The following is a 27,525-nucleotide window of genomic DNA, read 5'->3' as shown; positions in this document are numbered from 1 at the left end:
TGTTATGGTTTACATAAGACCAACTTCTCTCAAGACTGTATCAGTTCCAGGAGCCTTGCCAAGAGTCACAGGGCACCAGCTCCTTAATCTGTGGATTAACTGGATGTTGAGGTTACGATTTGGAAAAATTAAGTTTCTAATCCTCATAATATATAAGGGACTGTAAAATTTTATCTAAATACTCAGCAACAATATGGAAAATAATGATAACCTAAGAAATTTCATGAGTTGCATTGGGCTATGTCTTTTTTTTAATAACATTTTTTTTGTAAAGCCAATACTATGGTTTTGAATGGAAATTACTCATGACAATTTAAAGTTTGGAATATCACATAATGTCCAGAATACTTCCAATAGATACACAGAATGTGTCAAATATTCTTTGTTCTACTCATTTTTTTTCCCTATTTTACACTGTTTCAGACATACTGGGAACTTGCTGTCAGTCTAGATCATCCTTTCCGTGGAGCCAGAGGTAACAAGCATGTTGCCAGACTTCACACACTTCACAAATCCACACTTCATTAATCCCAAACAGTTGCAAAATAACAAACAAACAAAGAAAACCTGGAAAATTCTTTTTCTTTCAGACAAAAGAGGAGACAGATTGGTTGTATCGCACTAGCCCCAAAAAGAGAATGACGAAGTAATCGGAAAATAACCTGAAAAGCTTGTTTTGGAGTTTTTCTCCATTATTCTGCCGGTATTATTATAAATTCCTCAGCCTCTTAATCCGGAGGCACACCACAAATGAGTTTTATAAACAGTTTCCTATTTGTGGGCCTGTCATTAATCTCTGAGGATGTTCCAAAGATAGCCCTGGAAGGATTTGGATTTGTCTTCTTCTTTTTCTTTTTAATCCAGTTAGGGAGTATAGCAAACAGTGACACAAACAGGATTACGTTTTGAAGGGGTCTATGGCTGGTTATGTGAGCAGTACCGACACAGACGTGCTGAGCTCTGGTTTCCTGCTCTGCAGTTTGCTGTCTTCCCAGCTGCTCCTCCTCCTCTTTTCTGCTTGATTGTAAACACATTTGAAAAAGCATATTTATCTTGAAAAAACCCCACAAACAACCTGATATAAAGAAAGAAAGAAGGAAGGAGGAGGGAAACTATGTGCCATCTTGATTTTAAACTTCTTATTTTTCTTTGTTTCCATGCTTGTGTCCCAGAGCTCTACCAGTTAGCTGGATGTATAATTTCCAACACTTCATTCTCCTGAATGATGAGACAGCTTTGTCATCTCATCTGTTAGCAGGAGCAGAAGCAATTCTCCTCTGCTATCACAGAGTACTCCCAGCATTTCTGTGGTGACAGTTTTTTAGAGGCAAATTATCATTAGGACTTCTCTAGGTAACAAACACTTTCTGAAATAAAACCATGGATTTTTTAAACACGGAAGGTAACTTAAAACACTGAAGTGAAATACAAAAAGTACCAGTTTATTGTCCATCTCAGAATACCTTCAAATCAAGACAAAGAATTTAAAACAATGAAAGGCTGTTAAAGTATCGATAATTCTGCATTCCTGGAAGTATTAATTGCATATTGATTATTGCAGCTGGTGTGCTCAATGGTCCCAATTGCTCTATCCATGATGATCTCGCTCCATTATTTGTACTCCCTCAGTTTCTCCCACCGGCTACAACTTTATCAGAAAATATTTTTGCTTCCCAGCTATTGTCAGGAAAAAAATTCTTTTGGGACCAAGACAGATTGATACAGACTTCCATTAGAAACATGCCTGGTTTTAATTTCATGTTTAATTTTGAGACCTACAAGTAGCCAGTTTCCAATCTGTCAAATGGTGGTGGACTAGTTTTATAGGTTCTTAGGACTAATATATGTTATCTGGGGTGATTGGCTTTGGTATTTCATATAAACTGTTATACTCAGCAAGGATCCACATTTAAGAAGATATCTGATAATATATTCTGTCAGAAACACTCATAAGACAATCAAGACCAACTTAATAACCCCCTTATGTTTTACTGACTAGTGTCCTAGTTCTCAAATGCATCTTATCTGTATTATGCTATGATCTGTATTATAAAAAAATTAAAATAAATGTCACAGAATGCATTTTATAAGTTTATATATAATTTCTACATTAGGTAGTACGGGCTTTGTTGCTCACATACACTTATGCCTCAGATGGTATCTGACATGGTTTAATATGAACTGTAAGTCACAACATTATGGCAAGATAAATCATTTGGAGTAAAGAAAATTACTCAATGAGCTCTGAAAGTTTCAATAAGCGGGATTTAAATTAAATGAAAAAGCCAACATTCAAAGCCCCAAAACCAGCAGTCAAAAAAAGCCAAGCCAAAAGTTTTCTCCTTTACATTATCTAGATAGGAAAGACGACTGTACTGTGTGTGTTTGTTAAATAATACACCTTTGCAAAGCTGAGGTAAACTTATCTGGCTGTTCTTTAAAACATTTAAGTTGCAATTAGTATAATGGTCCAGCAGTTGCTATGTCTAGCTGCTTTTCACTGCCAGAGTTAGATCTTTAGCTTGTCTTTTAAAGGGTTTGCTAAGGAAACCTGCAGAGGAGCCGTAATGGATCTAACCCTGTGGAATTTTTCAGTCCTGAAGATGAAAATGGTCTTTATGAAGGCTGAGTGGCATAAACTTTGCTTCTCAAATTGAGCAGCTTTTGCAGCTGCTAATTCTGAACAGTGTCAGAGGAATGGATCATGCAAAGTGAAATTTAATTTAAATCCACCCTAAATTCTGAGCATCATGTGGGGCATGGGTTTTCCACTACAGAGACTTGTGTGAACTGGACTTTGAAGTAGTTTTCACACCAGAGTACAGTGTCTCACGGGCTCAAAGTGTGTTGCTGGAAGTAGTGTAGGGCTGTATCACCCACTACTACAAAGGTAGCACTGCAAGGAACAGCTTTTTCGAATGTGATCTGGCCTAACTCTCAGGCAGTCTTAAGCATAGCCTGTCTTAATGACTGTTCTAGACTTTCCGACCATAATGATGGTCTCTTCCTCTAAAGCTGTTTGTACTATATATAACAATTTATAACTATCGCTGTTTCCACCTCTCTCATCTATCCATACACAATTGTGAACCCACAAACACACTATTTGTAAAGACCAGACAAATTCTCATTTCAGATGTCAAACCAGACCCAAATTAAGAATTAGGATGAGGCATTTTATAAGATGTTCTCTTATTTGACCTTTGCCAGTGCTTCATGTACCTTTCTTTGATGGAGCTGAAATTGTTCACTGCTGGAGACCTGGTGCTGGACTGGATAGCCACAGGTTTGGTTCATAGCTATGAAAATTTGGTGTTCCTGCTGCAGCCTGTTGTCCGCAGGATTAGGATGTTTTCCTACCATGTTGTTGCCTGACACGGTCTCCTGTGGAGAATATCAGCACAAGCCAAGACTATCTCCTCTCCCTCCCCCTTTTTGCTAAAACACGTTATTTAATCATTACTTTCACACACAGTTGAGACAACAATGTGATTTTGTTTGTTTTGCTAAACCATGCGGAGGTCAGGGCTGCTGCAACTATCCTGTATGCACTGCCATCCTCAGTCAGCCTGTCTAGCGCAACGCAAAAGAGGTTTTTCCCGGAGATGGTTTTGTGTCCTGAGGTTCGGGCTTTGATTGTGGCAGCTGCCTTACTTAGCAGGCACGGCAGGATGCAGAGGGAAAGCGAAATCAGAACAGCAGGGGAGGCTGGTGCTCACCACCGAGGCACAGCAAAGAGCAGGGCCACCCACTGCTCCCCTGCTGCCATCTAACAATTGAGCTCGGATTTCTACCTTCAGGTCTGCTTGAACCCAAAAAGGAGCTGTGTGTTGCAAGCAGAAAATTGCTTACGAACTTCCCGCAAATGCAAACTTTTTTTTTTGTTAAAAAGGGGCTGCGGCTTAGGAGAGATTCAAAATCTCTCCTAAAAGAGGTTTGTGTGCATTTGCCACGCTGTACAAACCTCCTTCTTGCTCTATGACTGCTGGAAGAAAGCAAGCCTGATTCTGTGCTCACTGGACCTGTCTGACTCAAGAAGAAACTCTTAAATTTGCTGTGTGAAAGCTACGTCAACTGTCTTAACGTTCAGAATGCTACTGCATGCAAGTAATGAAGAGCTAATTACTAGAGTTGTATGAGGGAGTACACTATGGCCCTTCTTTCTGGTTGGGGGACCATATGTGGGTTTCTGATTATCAGGTGCACCTGTTAAAATTTACATTCCTAACCCCAATGTCATTCAAGGGAGCAGTAAAACTTATGTTCGTTTGGAATGGGCTAGGGACTGACCCTTGACAAGCAATACTTTTAAATTATTATCAGTTATTTCCCTTACTGTCATTTTAGATATAGGACAACAATAAGAAGCAATGTTTTACGTTTTCTGGCACTGTTTATTCCTAGGATTTAAGAATATGCTGCTGTCTACATGCACATCATCAGCCTATTGCCAAAGGTGTTGCAGTAGGCAGTAGAGATCTCCATGCTCACAGAGAGCAGGCAAGATTTCAGTTTTGAAACCTGGTACACAAGACCTACTGCACAGAAAGCAACAGTGCACATCGATGGATGTCTCAGAAGGAGCACAGCGCAGGATATGATGTGTTTTGCACCTGTTATGCAACAGAGAACAATTTGCCAATTAATTCAGGTAGTGTTAGAGAGGAGATAACATGTCTTGGATTTCCTGCTCTTAATTTATTGAACAGCCAGGCCCTTGGGACTAATAAAAAGTATTTCATCAGCCTACAGGAGGTCTACGGTTTCTGATATAATAGGAAAATACTAGCTTTCAGAATGGCAAGGTATCATTAACTAATGCAGACCTTGCATAAGGAGGGTCTCTGGTGGACTATTCAAATAAGTGTTCTACCTTACCTTCTAACTGTAGTCCCTGATGGGCAAAATGGTAAACAACAAGGTACATGGGTGAATATTTACTAATTTCTTACCACTCTGTTTCTTAACCAACTATGAGAAAATAAGGTAGGAAATAACTTATCCATCATTTTTTTCCTGACACATAGATGACAGAAGACTTTCATTTCCTAGGCACTTCTTACAAAGGATTGTGTCCTAGAACCTAGGTGACAAGCTGAAGTGTCTTGGGTCCTAAACCACAACTGAGAGAATATGAATACAGAGGACTCCATTACGCTATGTGTTTACTTAGGAAATAACTGGAAAAAACTCATAAAAGGCTAAGTTGTTAGTTTCTTCTTCTCTGCAGCTTCATTAATACAAATTGGAAGAATAGGTAATACAATAGAAAGTCTTCTTGCATGACAGCAAATTCCAAGAATCTTCTCAGTTTCAAGCTAATAAATAAATCAAATGTTCTTTATTCATGAAGATGGCAGTACCATCTTACAATGCTTGCTGTGATACCAAGTGCAGTTTAACTAAAACATAGGGTCTTTTTTTTTTTTTCACTTGGGGACAGAGGGCTTACTGAGGTACCAGCTGCTCTAAAAGTGATAACATTTTTCTCTGAAAGACCATTTAAAAAAGAAAACCAAAGTTGAGTTAATATTCTTCAAAGAACTCTTTTTTGTTTTTTTTTTAGTTAATTCTAGTTTGTACCATATTTACTGAGTTTCTCAGTTAGAGGGGCTGTACCTAAGCTCAGATGATTATCCATCTCCTGATTTGCAGTCTTCTTGCGCGGGTATGGTAAGATGGATTTATCAAGGCGCCGGTTGAGTTATGATCAGATAGACCAATGAACCACTATCCTACCTTGTCTGACTACGTGCATCATCTCTTTCCCCCTCTTTTCAAAACTGGCATCTCTGTCTTCAGTAGTTTTAGCTGAAGTAGTCCTGCTTTCTTCCACAGGCAGGAGTCTGTACCTCTGAGATGTGTCACACATGAGATTCATCTTACAGAAAAAAATGAGAACTAAACAAAACCTGTTTAGTTTGCAAAGTAGCCGATGTTTCAGTCTGTAAAAATCTCCAGTGCTGAAACACCTGGCGGTGAAGCCCCTACAACACAGAACGAAGTGCTGACAGCCAAAGACATGGTGGCAAATCAGACCTATATCCAACCTCCAGCCTTCAAACAGCTTCTGAGAAGTCAAGAGAAGTCAATGTGATTCATGTGGCTTCCAGGCAAACCTCACTAGCAGCAGCTTTCTTAAGACTCTGGCTGGAGCTACTCAAAAAATTAATTTCCACTTCTATTAGTCTTTTCTCAGTCTCCTTCACATTTGTTACCTTGGGTCAGAATCTCAGGTTTGTAATCCAGATCGGTTGCTTTTGATTTCTTTGCCAGCACCTCACAGACTGCTAGTAGGGTAAGGGCTCTGTTTTGTTCTCTAGATAGCTCTAAATACTTTTTCTTCTCATGTATAATATGTTCTGAAATTTATAAATCCAACTAGGTAAAGTGGGATGATCAGTCACATTGATTATAGCTTATAGTTTTGCCTCTGCAACTTACCTTGAGCAGTTTCTTATTCAAGAAGAGAAACAAGGAACAGCAACAACCAACAGAACAATAATTCTGTCTAGGTAGTACCATGCAGGCTAAAATCAGTACAGGTACAAAGATAATGCAGTGTGTTCCTCCACCCTTCCACCTCTGCTGGGACTTTTTTCTGTTCTGTCATATTGGTAAATCACAACAGCATTATTTCAGCTTCTAAGAAAACCTGGAAATGAGTAATGTAAATACTTAGCTCGTAAGGGCAGAACTGAAAAGAAGGAAATGTAAAAACAAACACAAAAGCAAGGAAAAAAAGGCATTGATTACCTTTGCTTTGGTAAAACAAGTAAGTTCTGTATTCTTTTGTATAAGATGCTATTTCTGTCATATATTCATACATGCTTATCTGTAGTACTCAACAAGTTACTCTTCAGCTATTTTCTGGTTTTATAGTGTGATTTCATAGCTTCTTCCCATAACTTGTTTACAGTTGTGCTCCTGTCTAAATAAAGCAAAGATTCTTCTAAAATCCTGCATCTTTACTTTTATCCAGGAACTAGTCTTACCAGTATGTCTTTCAGATTTCTAGCTCCACTGTTTAAAAGTGGTAACACTAAAAGGGAACATTATAGTGACAACTGTGAGGAAAATTCAAATCTCTTAACTGATTAGTACAGGACATGAAGGTATCAAAACGAGAAAAGACAGTAAAATCAAATGTTGAGAGACATCGGAGGATGCTGCAAGGATAGATGAGATTATGAATCATGGATGTTTAAATGTTTCATATGTGCCCTTAAGAGGTAAAAGGTGTATTGTGCTATTCTGCCACTTGTATATTGATGATTAAATTGCCTTATTATGTGTCTGGTGCCCAATGTGAGCCAACACAAACCTCTCAGAGGCACGCAGCAGGTGCAGTGGTGCTGGATGGCTTCCGAATGCCATCTCTCCTGGATATATCTGCCCAGTGAAGGGGACCAGGATGTCTTGCCAGGAGTGTCCTTGGAAATACCTTGCTGTTTATGGCTGGGACATGGAGTTGAACAGGCTCACAAAGGGGCCAGACAGCTGCTTCTCAGGTTTATCCCTACCAGTGCAGTGGGAGTGCTTGTAAGACAATCCAGAGACAGAACTACTGACTAGGCAGCAGGACTTGGGAATTCCCTTCAAGGGACCTGTCAGGTCAGCCTACCTGAAGCCATAGGTGCCTCCCAGTGGAGGCTTGCAGCCTTGCCTGATTGACATACTGGCAGCACTTCTTATTGGGAGCGGTAAGTTAACCAGCTCAGCTAATTTTTCTGCATATATTTGAATGTCAAAAATAGTGCTGATGCAACAGCAGTTGGAAAATATATAAAGTATGACTTACTGCTTTAGCCTAATTCAAAGCCAATCAAAAGGACTCTATAGAAGACAGCAGCTAAGACAAAACTCTTGTGGTGCACTGAAATAAAAGTCACTGCTGTGCAAATCAGTGAGTTGGTGGTCTTGGTGGTCTGTTTTGATACTGGCTGGTGTTGAGTCATGAAGCACATCTGAAGAGTTCTGTTCTGCTGTCTGAGCTGAGAGCAGTGCCAATGAGGGTGAAGGTCAGAGTGGCTCCTCAGTTTTTGAGGACAGTTTTTGAGACTCAGTGTTTGAGGACCTACTTCATGCAGCCTGTGGATGCTTTGGAGGTCTTTCAAGAAGCAGAGGATCCCAGAGAACAAAAATAAGGCATTTCTTCAGGAAATGAAAGGTGAGATAGGGCATAAAGGAAGAGCTGACCAACCACACTTGAAGAAGCTCTTCAGGTACTAGAATAAGTTAACAACCATACATTTCTTGTCACTGCTACAGCTGCATGAAATTTATTTCTGGGTTTTTTTCTGTATACATTTTAACATACATACCCCAGAATGTTTGGTCTAGCCCCACTGAAGGAACTAGGAACACTTGTAAACTTTTTCCAAAAATTAGTTCATAGTGACAGTTCATCTTTCACTTACATCAAATACATTTACTATAGTTTTCAAACCTGTAAAGTATATTTTTCTTGTGATTTATACTGAACTTTTTGTTTGGCTTAAGTTTGACTCCCCCAGTTTGTCTTCTGGCCAACAATTGAAGCAGCATCCATCATGCAGCTCTTTTGCTAGACCTGACTCTTTCTCCTTCTGTTAGAGTAAAACCTCAGGACTCGGGGAGTTTGATGGTTTACTTAATCCTGTTGTGCTTGCCCATTCTAGAGTCAAGAGCAGGGCAACTTCAGGGGCTATATTCACAGACTACCTTCTTAGTTTAAAATATCCAAAAGGGAATTTCTAGATTTTGGCTACCCAATAAATCTACCCATGAGCTCCCAACTGTCCTTCTGGAGCTAATGCCCCACAGTCAGTTTTTTTCGCTATAAAAAAATGACTGGTTATGCCCGTGGATTCAGTGCCATGTCCGCGGGTTAGCTGCATTAGTCTAGGTTGCCTTACTGACTCTCCTTATAAAGGTCTCAGTTAATTTCATGTGTACAGAAGAGACAAGCATTTCCAGCTAGCTGGAAACTGTAGCTAGGTTATTCCTCTGTGCCTTTGGATTTCCTTGCCAGCATCTCAGACTGCTGGCAGGATCAGGGCCTCTGCTTCTGGGAGGAGGGAGGAGACCTCTGCAAGGTGCTTCATCTGTCACTCAGGCTGGAAGTTCAGTAGTTTATTTTCTTCCCCTTTAATCTGTATCCTATAAAAGGTCTAGAATTTAAGCACAACCTAGTTAAGAATCTTCACTTTCTTGCTTCTGCCTTGGAGCTGCGCTCTGTCAGTATGAGCTGCTAGGATAATTTCTTTAAAACTGCAGAAATAGGAAGAGAACTTTGCAATCATCTCAGATCTATTTTGTCACATTAGCCTTGGGCTTAAACTTACATGTCAGGCCAACATCCCAATCTGTCCTTCTGCCCCAGGGACTCTGTCTTGGGTATGAAGTGAGCCAGGTAAGTCAAGGAACAGCAAAGCATTGGAGGATACAGTTGGCTGAAATTCATCTCCTGTCTCAACAGGGCCCATGGCCATAATCATCTTCCAACAATGTCCTGTGAGGATCTCTATTTAACACTGGATTAACTCATCTGCTTTAGAATACCAAAATAAAATTAATGGAAATGGTGATATTCTAGGTGTAAAATGTTGTATTTAGGAGTCCCTAGACAGTGCATCATTACAACCAGAGACCTGGCCTAGGGGATGAGTCTGGGACATTCATGGTGTGTGAGTCACCAGGTAAGAAAAGTAGCTGCCAGAGATGGAGATAGCCATGAATGAAATCCAGAGGAAATACAGAAGGCAAAGTGTATAAGAATTGTCCAAGCCTACTTACACTTCTCTTTGAATTACCAGAAACTTCTCCTGAGTGGAAACTAACTAATCACATAGTTTTGCACAGTTGCGCGCCACAGACCAGCAGTGGAGCTTGAACCACAGTGTGCTCACTCAGCTAATGGCCACGGCTCCAACTGTTACTACAATTTCCTTTGCTGCATCAGCTGACAACATATATCTATGCCTGCCTAAGTGCAGTTATATGAGACTGCAGGAAGTGAAGATCAAAGCAGTAAAGTGTATTTGACAACCAAGGCAGATTGACAGATATAAGATCCATGTATTGAGCAATGTAAGAAATATACATGGCAGTTTTTGATCAAAAGGGTCAAACTTTCATGCACTTTTTGCATGAGAGACAATAGGTCCTGGTGTAGTTAAAAAGAGCCATGATATGTCAGGAAACTAAGACAGCAGGGACTGCTATGAGACTGCCTAACAGACGTTCTGCTGTCACTGGGAAAGAAAATTGGGCTGTGGAGACAAGATAGAGAGCTGCACTAAAGCTGCAAACAGGAGAGAGTGCTGAGCCTGCAGGAGAAACAGAAAGTGTTTTCTTTATCCTATCTGGCAATCCTAACAGGAGCAGTGCAGGCTCACCCAGCTGGGCTAGGACTGTGAGATAGTCACTAGAGTAACAGACTCTGTGACAGAATGAGCTCTTTGGTCTTTCTGTTTTACAAATAAAAACAAGCATTTAATGTCAATCTTGAGACCCAGTGTTAGTATGCTCAGTGTCTTCCCTTTTACAGTACCTGGTATGCACAATATCCCCCCCTTTACTCAGTGCTGTTGGATTCTTGGATGATTAAATATCTGATTTCAGGCAACTGACTTTTACCAAATTTTTAAAAATTTGATTTTGATTGCTGTGTTAAAGAGTCACAAGTCAATAAATGGCTAGGCTACTAATGAACATTCAATAAAAATATAGAACAATCCCTCATCTGCACAGGCTAGAGCCATCTACATATATTCTCCATTCCCACATCCCCACAGCTAACCAGCTAGTGAACTAAACTTCGAGGTTTACAAGGACTAGTGTGTACATTGTGCTGTCTTTGCAGGCAGGATTTCAAATATTATTTGTTTTAGCATCCCAAGCACAACAATACGGGGGTTTTAAACTAAACTTTGTATTTAAATGCACACATGTGTACATATACTGCAGGTGCATAGGAAGTGGTTTGTAACTCTGAATGGCATGAACCAAAGTAGTACCTTCTGTTCAGGAAAAATCATACATAGTGAACCATAGGAAGAAGTATTCCAAAGCAACAGAGTACCACAGAGTGCCTTGAGGAAGCTGAGGCTCTCTAGGACATCAAAGCACAGAAAAGCCAAGTATAAGTTTTTCATCAATTAATTAATATATTGTCAAAGGTCTGACCACTGCTAACATGTCTTTGTATGGAAGAGAAACCACAGAAGCTTTTATCTCACTCCCTGAGCACTGAATCATCTTTTCTACCTACATTAAATATCCAATGAAATAATCTAAACCTTCTGTAAATGTCTCTCTTCCTTAAAAGAAAGGAGTTTTCTGAATTAGTTCTGCCTGCATTTTTATGAACCAAGATAAATGTGAGTTGTTAACACATTTTTCAAGCACTTACTCAGGTTTTCAGGCTTGAAAAAATCAAGCTAAGTACATCAGTAAGAAGTCTGCCTACAGCACACACAGCATCTCTGTCACTGCACTGTAATTCCTTCACTCTGGGATTAAATTCCAATGGACCTTGTCCTGCAAGTCTTACAGAAAGTAACTAATCAAGAGAGGCTATATGAAAAGATAGAATTTGGCATGAGAATGAAAGATTACATTTAAGGGACTGATATGTCTCTTGATTCCTATCATACTTAGCTTGTAATTACTTGCTGAAGTGCTGGGATAGAAAGGAAGAAGTCCAAGAGGTCTGTTAGCTCTGCCCTTTCTCTAAGTGCCCAACTAAACTCTTGCTTTGGTCTGATCAAACTCCTTTCTGGAATCAAAACTCTATGACTCTAAGCAACTTTGTAAGCTCACTAAACTTCTTTCTAACTACTGCTTATAAAGAAAACAATAATTCTCCTGTGAGCAAGAGATTCACTTTTCCAAATTATATCTGCATATATAAATATAGATGTTTTCTGATACTGTATTGGGTTTGTGGGGCAAGGTGGAGAGGGGGTGGAGAGGGGCTACAGGGTGGCTTCTGTGAGAAGCTGCCAGAAGCTTCCCCCGTGTCCGACAGAGTCAATGCCAGATGGCTACGGGATGGCTCCAAGATGGACCCATCACTGATCAAGGTTGAGCCCTTCAGTGACGGTGGCAGAGCCTCTGTGATAATATATTTAAGAAGGAAAAATAGTTATTGTGCAGAAGTAACTGTAGCCAGAGGAGAGACGAGTGAAAATATGTGATAAAATCAATTCTGCAGACACTAAGGTCAGTAAAGAAGGAGGGGGAAGAGATGTTTCAGGTACCACAGCTGAGATGCCCCTGCTGCTTGTGGTGAAGACTATGGTGAGGCAGGCTTATCCCCCTGCAGACCATGGAGGTCCATGGGAGAGCAGAGATCTATCTGCACCCCGTGGAAGAGATCCATGGTGGAGCATGTGGATGCTCAAAAGGTTGTGATCCCTTGGGAACCCTGTGTTGGAGCAGGGTCCTGGCAGGGACCTGCTGACCCATGGAGATAGGAGCCCACACTAGAGCAGGTTTTCTGGCAGGACTTGTGACCCTGTGGGGAACTCACACTGGAACAGGCTGTGCCTGAAGTACTGCACCTCATGGAAGCAACCCCAAATATGTAGGCAACAATAGACACAGAAGTACTGCATCTGACAGCATCTCACTCTCCATCTAACACCTTTTCAGTGGCTTCCAATGGTGCAGCAAACGCTACACAAAACCTTTTGTGGCTAAATTCTACTTTTCTCAATATTCCACTTCCTCGCAGGGCTTTTGCATTGTCTCCAGCCTTTATGTCCCTGTGCCCTGCCTGAAGGTGTTTGAGAAACACCTCGATGCCCCTGGCTAGCTGTGTGACCCCAAGGGATGGCACAGTTTCCTCTCCTCTACAGGTTTTCCTCAGACCAGGAGGGCAGCCATCAGGATGAAGATGGCAGCCTTCCACCCTGCTTGCTTTTTTCATGAGCCCTTTGACAGGAACATGTTAACACACAATAACCAAGGAAGTGTTTTAAACATCTGTGCCACCCATTCACCCATTTAAGCCAGAGTTTCTAGGTGGGGTCTGCCCTGCCTGGTGTGAAGTGCAGTGACAGGTTGGCAGTGACAGCTGACTACTAGAAGACATTATCTACTGAATTAGTAGCATTTCCAGACCCATGAGACATGGGTGTAGTTTCAGCCTGCAACCTCTAAATAAAATTAACAAAACTTCTGTTCATGTTCAGCCAGAGGTCTGCCAAGGGGGCCAAGAAGGCTGATGGCCTCCCAGATTCAAAATATTATGGCCAGCAGGACTAGGGAAATGACTGTCCCTCTGTATTCAGCACTGGTGAGGCCACACCTTGAGTACTGTGTCCAGTTCTGGGCTCCTCACTTCAAGAAAGACATTGAGGTGATGGAGCACGTCCAGAGAAGGGCAACAAAGCTGATGAGCGGTCTAGAGAGCAAGTCCTATAAAGAGCAGCTGAGCGAGCTGGGGTTGTTTAGTCTGAAGAGGAGGCTCAGGTACTTTTCACTCTCTACAACTCCCTGAAAGGAGGTTGTAGCCAGGTGGGAGTTGGTCTCTTCTCCCAGGCAATTAGTGATAGGACAAGAGGACATAGCCTCAAGATGTGCCAGGGGAGGTTCATGTTGGGCATCAATAAAAATTTTTGACTGAAAGGGTGGTCAGATATTGGAATGGGATCCACAGGGAGGTGATGGAGTCACCATCCCTGGAAGTGTTCAAGAAACAACAGAATGTGGCACTTAGTGGTTTGGTTTAGTTGACAAGGTGGTGTTCAGTGAAAGGCTGGACTCGATGACCTTGGAGGTATTTTCCCACCTTAATGATTCTATGATTTTATTATTCTCAAGGCGCACGGCAGGCTGCAAAGTGCCTGGGCTTTCCTTGTCAAACCCTTTCTCTACTCTTTTCCCAATGAGTGGAAGAAAAAAGAGCCAAGACCAAAAGAGCCTTTCCTATAGAGAAACACAGACCTGCTTTAGAAATCACTGGTGCCATTAGAAATCAGTTTTCAAGCAAGGGCCAGCAGTGAGCAGGGAACAGTGGTATGTTTTCAGCTTCTTGGTGCCCACAGCACTGCGGCGGGATCCCTGGCCCAGTAGGGGGCAATCCCAGCAAATAACTCAGGAATCAGTGCTGTAGCTGGAGTTCAATTCCCTTGCAAAGGTAAAAGGTTGAAAAAGTTATGGATCCACAGCTACCTGGCTTCCTGCACCACCCTGTGAGTGAGTGTGAGGTGGGAGCTGGGAGCATGGAACGTCAGGGAATGGCCCTATTTCTGCTAATTTTGGATCAGCTTCTGATCTCAGGAACTCTGCACCTTCCAAAAGTTTATGGGATCAAGCCCTGCTGGAAAGAAGACTTCTGAAAAACAGCCAAATTCTGCAGACATGGGAATATGGAAAGATCCTGGGAGAACCGTTTTATTTTTTTGCACACCTCACTTGTATGACTTCAAATCTTCTCTAGGCCTGCCTGGAAAAATATTTGCAAGTAAAAGAAAATCAGAGCAGCTTAGTAGTCAGACAGTTTCTGGGTGCTTATTTCCACTACTAAATGAAGTGACTCTCTTCTAATCTTCCAAGTACATTGAGTGTATTTTCCCACACACTGGTATCAGCAAACATTTTTACTGTAAAGCATATTAGCTAGTCATAAGCTTTCTTTTCTATTAAATAATGCAATGTGTACAATCCCCTGCTCATCTACATAGGCATTTGTTTGTTTGTTATTCTAGGCAGTCGATTAGCACTGAAAGCCAGAGATACCACAGAAATCATGCAACACCAAGTGTCACTGTATCACTTTTCTATACAGAAGGGAACTTAACTATTCTTAGCAGTATAAACATACATGTTATATCACTGACAAAAAAACATACCTATTTGAGGTAATGTTCCAAGAAGGCATTTGGTGTTCCCTCCATCAGCAGCACAATTGCTCAGCAAACGAGTTAAAACAGTAGACAGTACAGTAGACAAACTGGGCGGAGACAGAGCCACGGATGAATGCTGTAAGGTCTGCAGTCTCTTGGCCAGCCAAAGGTGATTAACAGCAACAAAGACTTGTGTACTGTTCCTTAAAAGCTGCTGTAGGAAAGCAGGCTGGACAGGTCGGAGACAATTCCAGGAAGCGCCATTAAGCAGAGTTCTATAACATTAGGAGAGGGGACTTTTCTAGTGACACCCTTTGTTCCATGCAAGAAAAAAGCGGTTGCCTGTGGTGTCTTGTGATTGTCACACAGGCTATAATTTATCCCACACTACCAGCAGGTTCAGCAGGGAATATTCAATGGTCTTTGAGATACATCTTCCGATATTTTATCTCTGACTTTTAGTGACAAGATCGCATCAACAAGAGCCCTCAACAAAGGTATAAAATTGCTGTACTCATTTTTTCACCCCATCTTTGGAGTAAATCTACTAAAATGCAAGTCTACAAGTAATGATTTACCCTAAACCTCCTACAAATATTTATGTATATATATATATATACAAATACATATATATAACGTATATATGTATGTATTCCATACCATTTCTCTAAGCATCCTGGTGCATTATGTCTTATGTATGCTCATCAATGTACAGTCAGTTCAAATGTTAATGAGATTTAAAAATTGTTTAAAACTGAGTTCATGATCAGGTACTTTGCTGGCTTATTCAGCAATACTCCTTTATTTCACAGTCAACCTAATGTGAGTTAAAACATCATATCAGATCATCAAACTCATCTCATAAACACTAGAGAAAAGGAAATAATCACTAGTTGGCTATTTAATTAATTAGTAGAACACGAAAGATGAATATAAAAATTCTACTAGAAATAATTTCTATAGAAATCAGTAATACCACTGATACATTGATCACATAATAAAGCTTCGTTTTATAAACTCTTGCACTGTAATTTTTATTTGAAGACTTCTTCACAATATTTTTTAAACCAATTAAGCAAATATTTTTGCTTCTTGTTACAGTGTGTCATTACTTGGCGTTCTCTTATGTAGGAAAAGAGACACAAAGAAAAGTGTAATACTGTCAATGATACAGTGAAATGACTGCATCATTTTGAAATATGAATATACTACAAGCATGCCTTTTCTAACTATTGTAGTTGTGCACTGTGTATGCCGTTTTGCCGTTTTGCTGTGCACAGTGACTTTTGTTGAGGGCTTTGGACTGTAACAAGAAAATATTTTAGTCATGTATAATCATGGAAATATGTACTAATATTTTGGTACTTTTTGTCATTCACTACTGAAAGAACAAGTAAGGAAAATACTGTCTTTTTCTCATTGGAAGGAAAGGGATGTAAAGAGTAGACCAGAAACAGATAGATTATTGGAAATGCCATGATGTGAAGATTCACAGGGAACTGTAGAGGTGGATTACTTCTACTCTTGCATTTAAAAATCAGATATTAAAATTGTAATTGTGTAAATAAATTTATGTTCTCATACCACTGCAAAAGTGAAGAAATGAAAAAAAAAAACAAACAAACCACTGTTTTCAATTAATCTGGAATTTTTTTGGGGGTAATATTTGCTTGGGGAAAAAAAAAAGTACAAATGTATTGAGTTACAGCCAGCCATTATATGCTCACAGAATTAAAGACTGGCACTTGCCTCTCCCCTCCTCATGTGGAATTGCCCTTCCCCAGGCCAGGTGTATTCGTAGTGCTCTTGTTTTCTAATGTGTTCTCATCTCCTTCATATTAATCACAGTGGGGCATATGACAGTGGTTCTTGTCATGCCAGGCCAGAAGAAACTCCTTGCCATCAAGCTGTGTATGTCAGGTACAATACAAAGGTCAGTGGACATGCAGAGCCTTGGACATGAACTGTGTCTGAGGCTGTGCCAGTGGAGTTCACCTGCTTTCACAGAATCATAGAATCATAGAACCAGCTGGATTGGAAGGGACCTCTGAGATCATCAAGGCCAACCCTTGATCCACTACGGCCGTGGTTGCTAGACCATGGCACTAAGTGCCACATCCAGTCTCATCTTAAAAACCTCCAGGGATGGAGAATCCACCACTTCCATGGGCAGCCCATTCCAATGCCTGATTACCCTCTCTGTAAAGAATTAATTCCTAATATCTAACCTAAACCTCCCCTGGCACACCTTAAGACCATGCCCTCTTGTCTTGCTGATAGTTGCCTGAGAGAAGAGACCAACCTCCACCTGGCTACAACCTCCTTTCAGGGAGTTATAGAGAGTGATGAGGTCTCCCCTGAGCCTCCTCTTCTCCATGCTGAACAACCCCAGCTCCCTTAGCCTCTCCTTGTAGGACTTGTGCTCAGTCCCTTCACCAGCCTTTAACACAGATGGACATCTGAGGTTGAGGGGTTGGCCTTGAAGTGCTTTATGTTATTGTACAAAATGTTCTATAGAAGAAAAAAAAGATTGAATCTGCATTTATGCCTGCCATTCATTTCTCAGCTTGCCTCTCTGTGGACAGACAGGCCTCACAGCAAATATAGCCCATGCTGTTGACAAAATTTATGAAATGTGGCAGATCACAAAGAACCAAGTTAATGTATGGATTGTGGAGTAATCTGCTTGGTTCTCTGAGAATATCTTCACATGGCATTTGCAATTTAAAAACATCCTGGCTTCTGAAGGCTTTTCTCTTCACAATCTTGAGTGTCCTCTCTGTCCACAAACTTTGGCCATTACCCTCTATTTCATCCTCTTCCTCTGAACTGGAAAATTGCTTCAAAAAAAGAAAAATCAACAGAAGTTCCTCAAAATGATTCAGCTAAAGAGAACTCAGCCCCTTGTATCTAGGGTAAAACATGTCAGTCTCAGCACTTCCATCATCTTCTGTGGTCATCCTGTGGTCCATCTTAAAGCCTTGCCCCTCTTCATGTAGTGCCTACTGGGGTTCTCACTGGTGCTGAGAGGGTGATCATTAAACTTTAATTTCCAAGTGTGATCTCCTCTGGTAGGTCCACATCTCCCCAGAATCCAGGCAAATCATATTGTCCACTCCAGCTCAGCTGAGGTCACATCCAATGGGGAGTGTGAATGCCTCCTCCTCATGGGCTATCTGCCTTCAGGTCAGTTACTCAGTGAGCAAAAGGTTCATGACACAGTGCAGGTAATCTTTACTGCACCAGGGAGATACTTGGCATCAAGGAGGAAAGGTCCAAACCTGGTGAGGGTACCTGCTCAAAAAGGAGAATACGAACAACAAAGGAATGGTGAGTTTGGACCATTGTAGGGAGGAAGCAGGGGCAAAGAAAGGTAAGTGAAAAAACTGACTTTCTCATGGATTGTGTGAGATAGTTGATCCAGACAAAAGTTAGAAATACTAATTTAAAAAAAAATTTGAGGGGGCAACTTTAAGCAGAGTAAGTGGTTCAATGCTTTGAATTAGGTGATGATGTCACCTCTGTTACGAATGTCGTTTTTCCTTGGAAGGAAACACTCAGGGTTTTTCATACTGCCACTAAGCCTGGGAACAGTTATTGCAATACACTGGAAGAAGCATGGAAACATTTAGGCAGAAACTCTGTTAGTTTTATACAGTCAAATACCTAAAGTCTCTTCCAGAAGCTGGTTGACTCCCCGGTTTTCTCACAGGGCTTACCCACAGGCAGTGAATTGGGCTCAGTGTTTTGCGGTTGCATTCTACCTTTGAACTTGGTAATTCTCTCATCTCTTAATCTTCTTTTCTGTAGGAACTGGCAGTCTGCCTGGCTTTAAGCAAAAGCACTGGCAATGATTTTGCATTTTGTGTGTGGTTTTGTGGTTTTTTTTAATTTTTAGGGCACCGCTCAATCTTGAAGTTTGGATCTTCTTATCTGACGTTCAGCTGCAATGACAGAAACAGGGAAGAAAACAAATTACAGTCAGTCCAGTTTGTCTCACAGACAGAAGCAGTTATTCCTCAGACTCCTATGAATTGTAAGATTTCCTCAATTGGCATTTGGGAAAAACGACAGTGACAGCTATATATCACAGCTGTCTGTTGTGGCATGAGGAACAGGTATTTCCAAGGACCACAGCTGATCCCTGGGGACATTGCATACAAGATTCAAGGTATCTGTCCTCTGATTAGATCTTGTGCTCTGCTTCCTCCTGCGTAGACCTGGGAGACACAGCAGTCTTCCTTGCCTGTGTCAGTTTACTTCCAGGTCAGACATGTTCAACTCACACTTGGGCTTTCTGTTCTTCAGGTTCTTGCTCCATGTTACGACATAGGTTTTTATTGACAGGTTTTAAAGTGTATGTTTTGAGACATAAGAGAAAATCTGGAACATCTTTGAATTAAACCAGAATTGAGATCTTCCTTCCTGAAGCCACAGGTTTTTGAGTACTGCTTTGTTACGGGAGTTCATTTCCTTAGAAAACCCTCTCAGAATCTTTCCCTAGACTACTGAAAAAGAGAAAGAAATATTTAATCACTCTTCCTGTGTGGCCTCTGAAGGACTTTGGCACATTGCCTCAGGGTCAAATCTGTCTCTGCTCCCTGAAATACATCCTGACTCTGATGTGGTTCCTGATTCCCTCCATCCAGTAAGGTAGCTGAACCTCTTCCTCGCAGTGCAGAGGAAGATTTTCAAGGGTATGAAGAACATCTGCATCACTCCTGCAGCATCACATGGAGTAAATTCTTACCAGAAATACTGTGGATGAAAATAGCATTGACTATATGATGACAACATTGTTTCTGACCTTGAGATTTACTTTCCTATTCTCTAATGTTCCCACTCCTTTAAAGTGATAAAGACCATACAAAATCCTTCACTATTTTATTTGTTTCTTTTTTTAAACAGAATCAGCCACATCTCCGACTCACAGGAACTGGAACATCAGCCTCATGGGAAAATAGTTTACTGCTAATTCTTCATTATATAAGTTATTAATCAATAGCTTGAGGCTTGGGGAAGTACAGTGGAGAGATACGGAAGTTCTCAGTAATAATTAGATTGAATCCAGAAGTCTGTTAGATATGACCATATTCTCCATGTGCCAGATAAGAGTTGGCTGTGTGGGAAAAAAAAGATTGCTGTCCTAACTCTTCAGGTAACAGAAAGTCATATCAGACAGATCTGAGCCTCTATCTTCAGTTTGCCATGGTATATTAGTGCATGCAGATTGCATGGAAGACAAGATATGTTTTCTATTGCTCTACAGGCAGGCTCACCCCACTGTGTCTGGCACAGGGCAGTGAAGGAATTGGAATTGCTGGTGGATGGAGGGGAAGGGCCTGGCTGCTGTAATGGCTGCAACTGCCCTACTGCGTCAGAGACATGAATGTATTGGGATAGAAGAGGTGCCCTGCTGGGTCACAGCCAGATGACCAGCTTTGTCTCTGCCAGCGTCAGAGGTGGTGTCTGAGGAGCACACATGGGCCTGGCTTCATTTTGTATTGCATCCTCCTACACGTCCCCAGCACCATGACTGTTGTATTACAGATGTTAGAAAGACTATCCCAGCCTAATACTTTCAAGAGCTCCTTGTGGACTTGTTCCATGTGAATTCTGTTGAATCTACTGACTACTGCTCATGTTATGAAGCCCTGCAGTCCTTTTGGGCCCCTGTATCAGTTTGACCTGGCTCTCTTGCCAAGTCCAAGCTGTCCCCTCCCCCCTCCCGCTCTTTCAAGAGAGGAAAAAAAAAAACGAACCACAGAAAAACCGAGAGAAGCCCGAACGAACTGGGATTATATCAAAAATATATATTTATATTTATTTACAATTATATATACAATTTGAATATATTGTACATATAATAGGGAGCTCCTGAGGGGAAAAAGGGAAAAGGGAGGGGGGAAACAGGGATAAAAAAAACTAAACCAAATATCTTCCAAATATACACCGTTAATAGAGAGCTAGCAAATAAATAAAAAAATTAATTAAATACTTCCCCGAACAAGACAGCAGAACTGTGTGAAGCACCAACCAACTCCCCATGCCTCCTGGAGGGTCCGAAGGTAACAGCAGGTCTAAGCAGGCAGGCCTTGGCCTATACAAGCAAAGACCATCTGCGGAGAGACCTGTCATCTTCAGCTGCCAGAGAAGAGAAGAGCGTGAGCTCTCTTGTCTGCACCTTATTTATATGTTGTGTTACACTAAAGGATGATACGGAATACTTCCTTAGATTTCTGCCTCCCGTTGCTAAGGAAGGCCTAAAAAATCCAAAAGCCAACCCACTACAGTCCTTTCCAACACAGGATATTTTATGATTCTATAATAGTACTTGTACAGAGGGATTTTGTGAATAACACATCTGCATTAATTTTTTTCACAATCTTGTAAGTGTTGAGCACCTCCTCAGTGGGTGAATTATAGTTGCCTTATGAGGACAGACTAGAAGGCTGGGCTCTCCTCCAGTGCCCCATTCAAAGAATGGTCATGTTCTTACCTCTCCTTGTAGGGCAGCTGTCCCACCACTCTGACCCCTGGGCTGCCCCTGCGCATGTCTCTCCTGAGATGTGCACACCAGAACCGCTGGAGATGTGGGTGTGCCAACACGAGAAACATGTAGCACCAACCCTCCATCCTGTTCTCAGCAGTGTTGCTGTTGATAGGCAACATTTTATTGGCTTTCTTGCTTGCTGCTACACATAGAGACAAGGACTTCAGGTCAAGATCTCCTTCCTATATTGGCCCTGCCAGTTGCATTCACCAGCATCTGGCATGGTTTAAATTGTATATCACTGTCCAAAGCTTTGTCCGTCTGCAAACCTGGAGGTTTCATTGTTATTCATGAAGACGTTGAACAAAACTAGTCCCAGAACTGGTCAGCACTGCTGGCTTCTCCCCATCTTAAAAAGTGATCGTTAAATACTACTACTTGCTTCTTGCTCCTTATTCAGCTTTCCGTCTGTAAAAGGGCCTTTGCTCCAGTCCCACGCAGATTTTCTTTCCTTAATATTTTTTGGGAACACACCCAGGCAGTATACAAACTGTCAAGACACTGGAACTGATGGGTGGTAGCCTCTATCCTGGTGTGCCTGGTTCTTCAAACAAGTGTTTTGTCACCTGGTGATGCAGGTCTTGCCACGTGGCAGGTAACACCAGCACAGCAGGCACAATAAAAGCTGTTATTATTGTGAAGATATGAAACAGGGCAAGTGACACTATAAAGAAGACCATCACTGAGAAGAGGAAATTTTAGCTGTCATCCAGAAAAGGAAGGAAATAGACAAAGAAAACTGTGGGGTTGGAAGATGCAGCATGTAAAGTTAGTTAGGAAAGCAGCTACCGTAAGTTACCAGTGACTGCCATACAGGTACCAGTCAACTGTGAGGTTTCAGAGATGTCCAGTCAGCCTCCCTGGCATTGTCTGAGGAAGTCATAAGCACCAGCAGATCAGCAGGATTTATGCACTCTGTAATAAAGAAAAACAGTTATTTAGAACTCTTTTCCACTGAAATTTTCAGAACCTTACTGCTGTGTCAGCTGCAATGGAACATCACCTTCAGGTTAAGACATGTCCTACCAACAAAGCAAACAATTCCTCAAAACCCAAACCCCAGATGTTAGATTTTAGATTTTTTTGGTTACTCAACAAAACGTGCCAACATGAAGCGGGGCATCAGTGAGAGACAACCTCAATACCCCTTCTTTGAAAGGGGTAAACAGAGATTCAGCCAAATAAAGTGATCTTTGAGAAAGAAACAGATGTAGAACGTTGTTCATATTGATAAATCTTTATCACACACTTCTGCATAGAATCATAAAATATGAAAAATGGTGAAAACAGAAGTCAAAGGCAAAAGTCTGTAAGAATCATTAATCAATGATAAGGAACAGAAAGATATAAGACAAATGAAAAAGCACAGAATAATGACTTTGACACTTTATCACACAAGAGTGGTATATCACTTAATAGTAAAAAGAAAAAAAAAGAAGAAAAAACCATAGAAAGGTACATACTAGCCCAGCTGACTCCTGTCATAAACTGTGAGCAGTGAACAAGGACTATTCCTACAACAGAAAATGGGGCAGTTACAGCTGTCTGGGTGGACAACAGTGGAAAGCTCTCAGCACGTTCAGATTTCATCAGCAGTGTAACAGCCAAGACAGACAGTAATTCAGAAATTCATAATAGTAACTTAGGGCAGTCATTGCCAGCCTAGAGATCAAACTGAAGTGATATGTGGCTTAAAAAATTGGTGTTTCAAGAAAAAAATATTAGTCAAGGCTTTGCAAAGTTGTGCGAGAGAATGAAAATGAACAAAAGGTGTGAGTCAGAATCCCCCAAAACCTGTGAAGAAGTTTCCAACATATTGGTAATTCTGCCTAGATTGCAGCTTGCAAATGAAATTCTATGTTTTAAAGGCAGAAAGGGGCCACCATATTCCTTTGGTTATGATTTCCTGCGTAATATAGCTTCAGACTTTCATTGAAGAGAATTTTTTTTAGAAAATCATGTAGTCTTAAAGACTTCAAATAATGGAGAAACTACTACCTTTCTATTCCATTAGTTCATATTATTAACTGGCACATACCATAAAGGATATATACACTATAAGAAGGACATGGACCTGCTGGAGCAAGTTTAGAGAAGGGCCATGAAGGTGATCAGAGGGCTGTTATCTCCTATTATGACAGCCTGAGAGAGTTGGGGTTGTTCACACTGAAGAAGAGAAGGCTCTGGAGAGATCTTTTAGCAGCCTTCCAGTAGCTAAAGGTGGCCTATAACAAAGCTGGAGAGGGACCTTTTACAAGAGCATATAAAGATAGGACAAGGGTGAATGGCTTTAAAATGAAAAAGGGTGAGCTTAGATTAGGTATGAGGAAGAAATTCTGTGCTGTGATGGTAGTAAAACACAGGAGCAGGTTGCCCAGAGAAGTTGTAGATGTCCTATCATTGGAAGTGTTCAAGACCAGGTTGGATGGGGCTTTGGCAATCTGTTTTAGAGGAAGGTGTCTCTGTTCATGGCAGGGGGTTGGAACTAGATAATCTTTGAGGTCTTTTCCAACTCAAACCATCCTATGGTTCTTATCAAGTTGATATTGTCCAGTTTTAATTTCTTACTAATAGATTGTGTTGCCTGTCTGTAATATGACATTTTGACTAAATACCTTTATTTCCTGAAAAAAATGAACCTGCATTCTGAGAAATCTTCATTCCCTCCAGATGTTTGCTGACAGTCAAATCACAGTCAGTGGTCTATAAAAGGTAACAAAAACATTTCTAATATATTAGTGTTCCACATTGTTGTACCTGATCATTTAATTGACAGCATTCAATTCATGGAGATAAAACTGCTTTTGTCTCTTATTTCTTCTTTCTCTCTTACAAAAATTCTCTTTTTACTTCCTATACAGAATTTCCTTATAGAAAAAAAAAGGTAAAGCTAGTTTATTAGTGCATCATATTGCCAGCAGATACTGAAAATTGCCTTTTGCCAAGATGTTTCTGGGTGAAATCTGTCTCTCAGTTTGTAGCAGTGCACTAGTAAAGCCTACCTAGGATGCATGTTATGAGAACACTTTCTATGCGGAGAGGGTAAAGGGGGGGAATATCTTTATAAAGTGAAGTAAACTAGGATGTTCTCTAATACTACTCTTTTTGCTTTTTATAGAAACATCTCCTTCTCCCTAGCTTGTTGCATCCATTAGAGGCACAAATAAACAAGTCAGCAAGCATCTTTGCTCACTTATTACCTTGTTCTTAAATCATCTTGGAAATAGATTCCCTGCCTTAGAAACATCAACCACAGAAACTCATTATATTATATATGATGATCCTGTACCAACCCTCTCTGCCTGCCCTGTCTTGTGCAGGGCACAATTGTGTCGCTGACATGCCTCTCAAATACACCTGCCCTGCCATCACACCCTCCCACTGGTACCTGAGTGCTGAAACATATCTTTTTTCACAGTTAGCATTACCTTTCTCCTTCCCACTTTTTCCCCGTCTCCCCGTGCCCTGCACCACAGCCAGCCCTGGCCCCAGAGCCTCCACACCTTGACCCCTTGCTACTGAAATATCTCTCGAAAGTACTGGTTCTCCAACCAAAGAGAAATTTATTGATTAATAATATGTACAAACAGAAGTAAGTGGGTTCAAATAATAGCTTATCCCTATTAATTTTGTCTTATTTATGTTTGGAAAATGTCTAGATCAGAAGAGAAAACCTGCTAGTGATATGTCCTTAGGTGGCAAGGCTATATCTCTGCATATTCTCAGGAATAGAAGACAATTCCATAGAAAGGTAGTTCTGACAAATCCTATCCCTCAAACAGGAATCACCTTGAAGGTCTAAAAACCAAACAGATTTCTTTAGAATACAGTCTCTGATTGAGTCTCAAAATACCTAAGGAAGACCTTTCAAAAAGTGTTTGAGAAACTAAATGTCTGTATTTGGACTACAAATTAAGAATGCAATCTATTACTCAGTGTAATTTTTTTGCTTTGTTACTAGGGGACACCCAGTCATACAAATGCCCTGAAGCAGCTCTTCACAGGATAAAGGAATAAATATGGTCATGCAGCTGAACTTTTGCATTTGCTGCTAGAAGCCCAGAAACTAGAAAAGAGAACAGCAGACCTTACTCAACACACAAGCCCCTTTTGGTAAAGGAAAGTCCTTGTTTATATAAATACCCATTTCTAGCAATTTAGAAGCAGCTGCTAACCACAAGTGTTTTAATTGCCACTGCACTATTTCAATTACTAATCTCTGCTTTGTTCCTACCTCTCTATGGATGTGCTGTAAATTATTATAATTTGTTATGATGGACAGCATTAGAATGGCATCTATTAGCACTTCTATTTAGAGATCCTCATAATGTCTATTAGCAACCCTTGCAGGTGATGACAATGATGGAGGGGAGGTACACCATCCAATGTCTACTGTGAGTAGTAATTCAGACCACTGAGTTCTGAATAATTACTCCTTTTTTCTTCTTTTTCTGTCTTTTCCCCCTTTTCTTTGTCTCTCTTCCAAACATAAATATCGTAATATGTAAGCAAACTCAGTCATGCTAAAATCCCTGTAATAGGGTTCAGCAGTATTTTACTACACTCAAAATTATTTAAAAATTTAGTATTTTTGTGGTGGTTTGGGTTTCTTATATGTTTAATGATGATTTTTGGTTCTTTGTTTAAAATATTGAAAGAGAGCAAGTTAAGATTTTAAAAGGTTTTAACAAGCAATAGGCTTGTTACACAGTGGGTGGCAACACAGAGTAGCATAGAAGAGATAGAGCTTTTCTGCAACCTTAGTGACCCTGCAAGCTGCAAAAATCAATAAGAGAATCAAACCAATTAAGGGGTACTGAGAAGTTTGCAGAGGCTTAAAATGGAACTCAGGCATACAACCATTGATTTATTGTCATAAAGTGATCTCAAATAATAGATTTATAATTCATTGTTTGTCATTGGATTTTTTTCTTCTTTAAAGTAATCAAATACAAGGCCCTCTTCTGATGCAGGTGTGTTAGGTAATCATCCTTGTGAAAGGTGCTTTTGTCCTCCTTGCTCTTTAAAATACTTGAAGAATCACTTAGACAAAAAGCAAATTACTGAAAATGGTGTATGGCTCAGTAGGTGACAGCATTATTCTCATTCTATTTCTGTGTGGGTGGGAGGAAATGTAAATGTTGACAAAAAACCTAAAATTGCAAGAAATGGGCTTCCTACTATCACTTCTTCCCTAGTGATAAGTACTTTAGAGAGCATTCTCCTGAGATGTGTTATGGTCTTCGATCCATACAGAGGATGGCACCAAACCTTGCTCATCTCCAGTACATGTCCATTCTCCTAATGACCCAGCAAGTGTAACACCTCTCCCCTCAGCTGCTTTGTGCTCCTGCTCCCTCACAAGACTCCTTTTTTCTCATATGTGCCCAAACAAGATGGTTTCACTCTGAACCACAGGGAACATTGCAGCAAAGGAGGTGTGAGGTGTCCAGGATGTCTAATTACAGTGGTACAGGACCCATAACTTAGTGAAAGTGTACTGGTCCAGGGCACCAGCTGTCTGATGTTCAGTTCAATAGCACTAATATAGGGGGGGTCTCCTCCTCTGCATGTTTGAACTGGCTTCACACTCAGAAATTTAACCTCTTTAATTCTGATGTTAAATAGTTACACCTATGAATGGAAAGGTTCTTCCCTTGGTTTCACAGCTAGCTATGCAGGAGTGATAACTGCTTGCAGTCAAGATATCACAGCCATTACTCAAGGCAGCTGCCTCAGTTTGCTTTGAAATACCTCCAGATTTTTGAGAAATGTTCCCGAATTATCTCATGTTTCAGCCTCTCTGGCATCCTTCCTGGGTAATGTACTGGCTGCCCTTTCTCATTTCTTGCACAATGGAATGCTCCAGCCCGGTGCAGGTACTCTCCCTAGATATGAGTTGTCCTGTGTAGTTTGTCCCAGACCTCCAAACTCGAAGCTGCTCTGGGATACAGCTGAGCAATTCAGGAGCACTTTGGCAACTGAGTGGCTCCATCCTGTGCAAAAAGCCCTTTCTTTCTTCACTTTGTATTACATTAGAAATGTGTAATTCTACCAGAGAGGTAAGATGCAATTGTGTGATCCATGTCTCACTGCCCTCTTAGTTCTGGTATATGACCAGGGAACTCTGTACCT

This window comes from Chiroxiphia lanceolata, chromosome 1 (assembly GCF_009829145.1).
Source record: "Chiroxiphia lanceolata isolate bChiLan1 chromosome 1, bChiLan1.pri, whole genome shotgun sequence".
In the NCBI taxonomy this organism is placed as follows: domain Eukaryota; kingdom Metazoa; phylum Chordata; class Aves; order Passeriformes; family Pipridae; genus Chiroxiphia; species Chiroxiphia lanceolata.
This window is presented reverse-complemented; position numbering follows the sequence as displayed.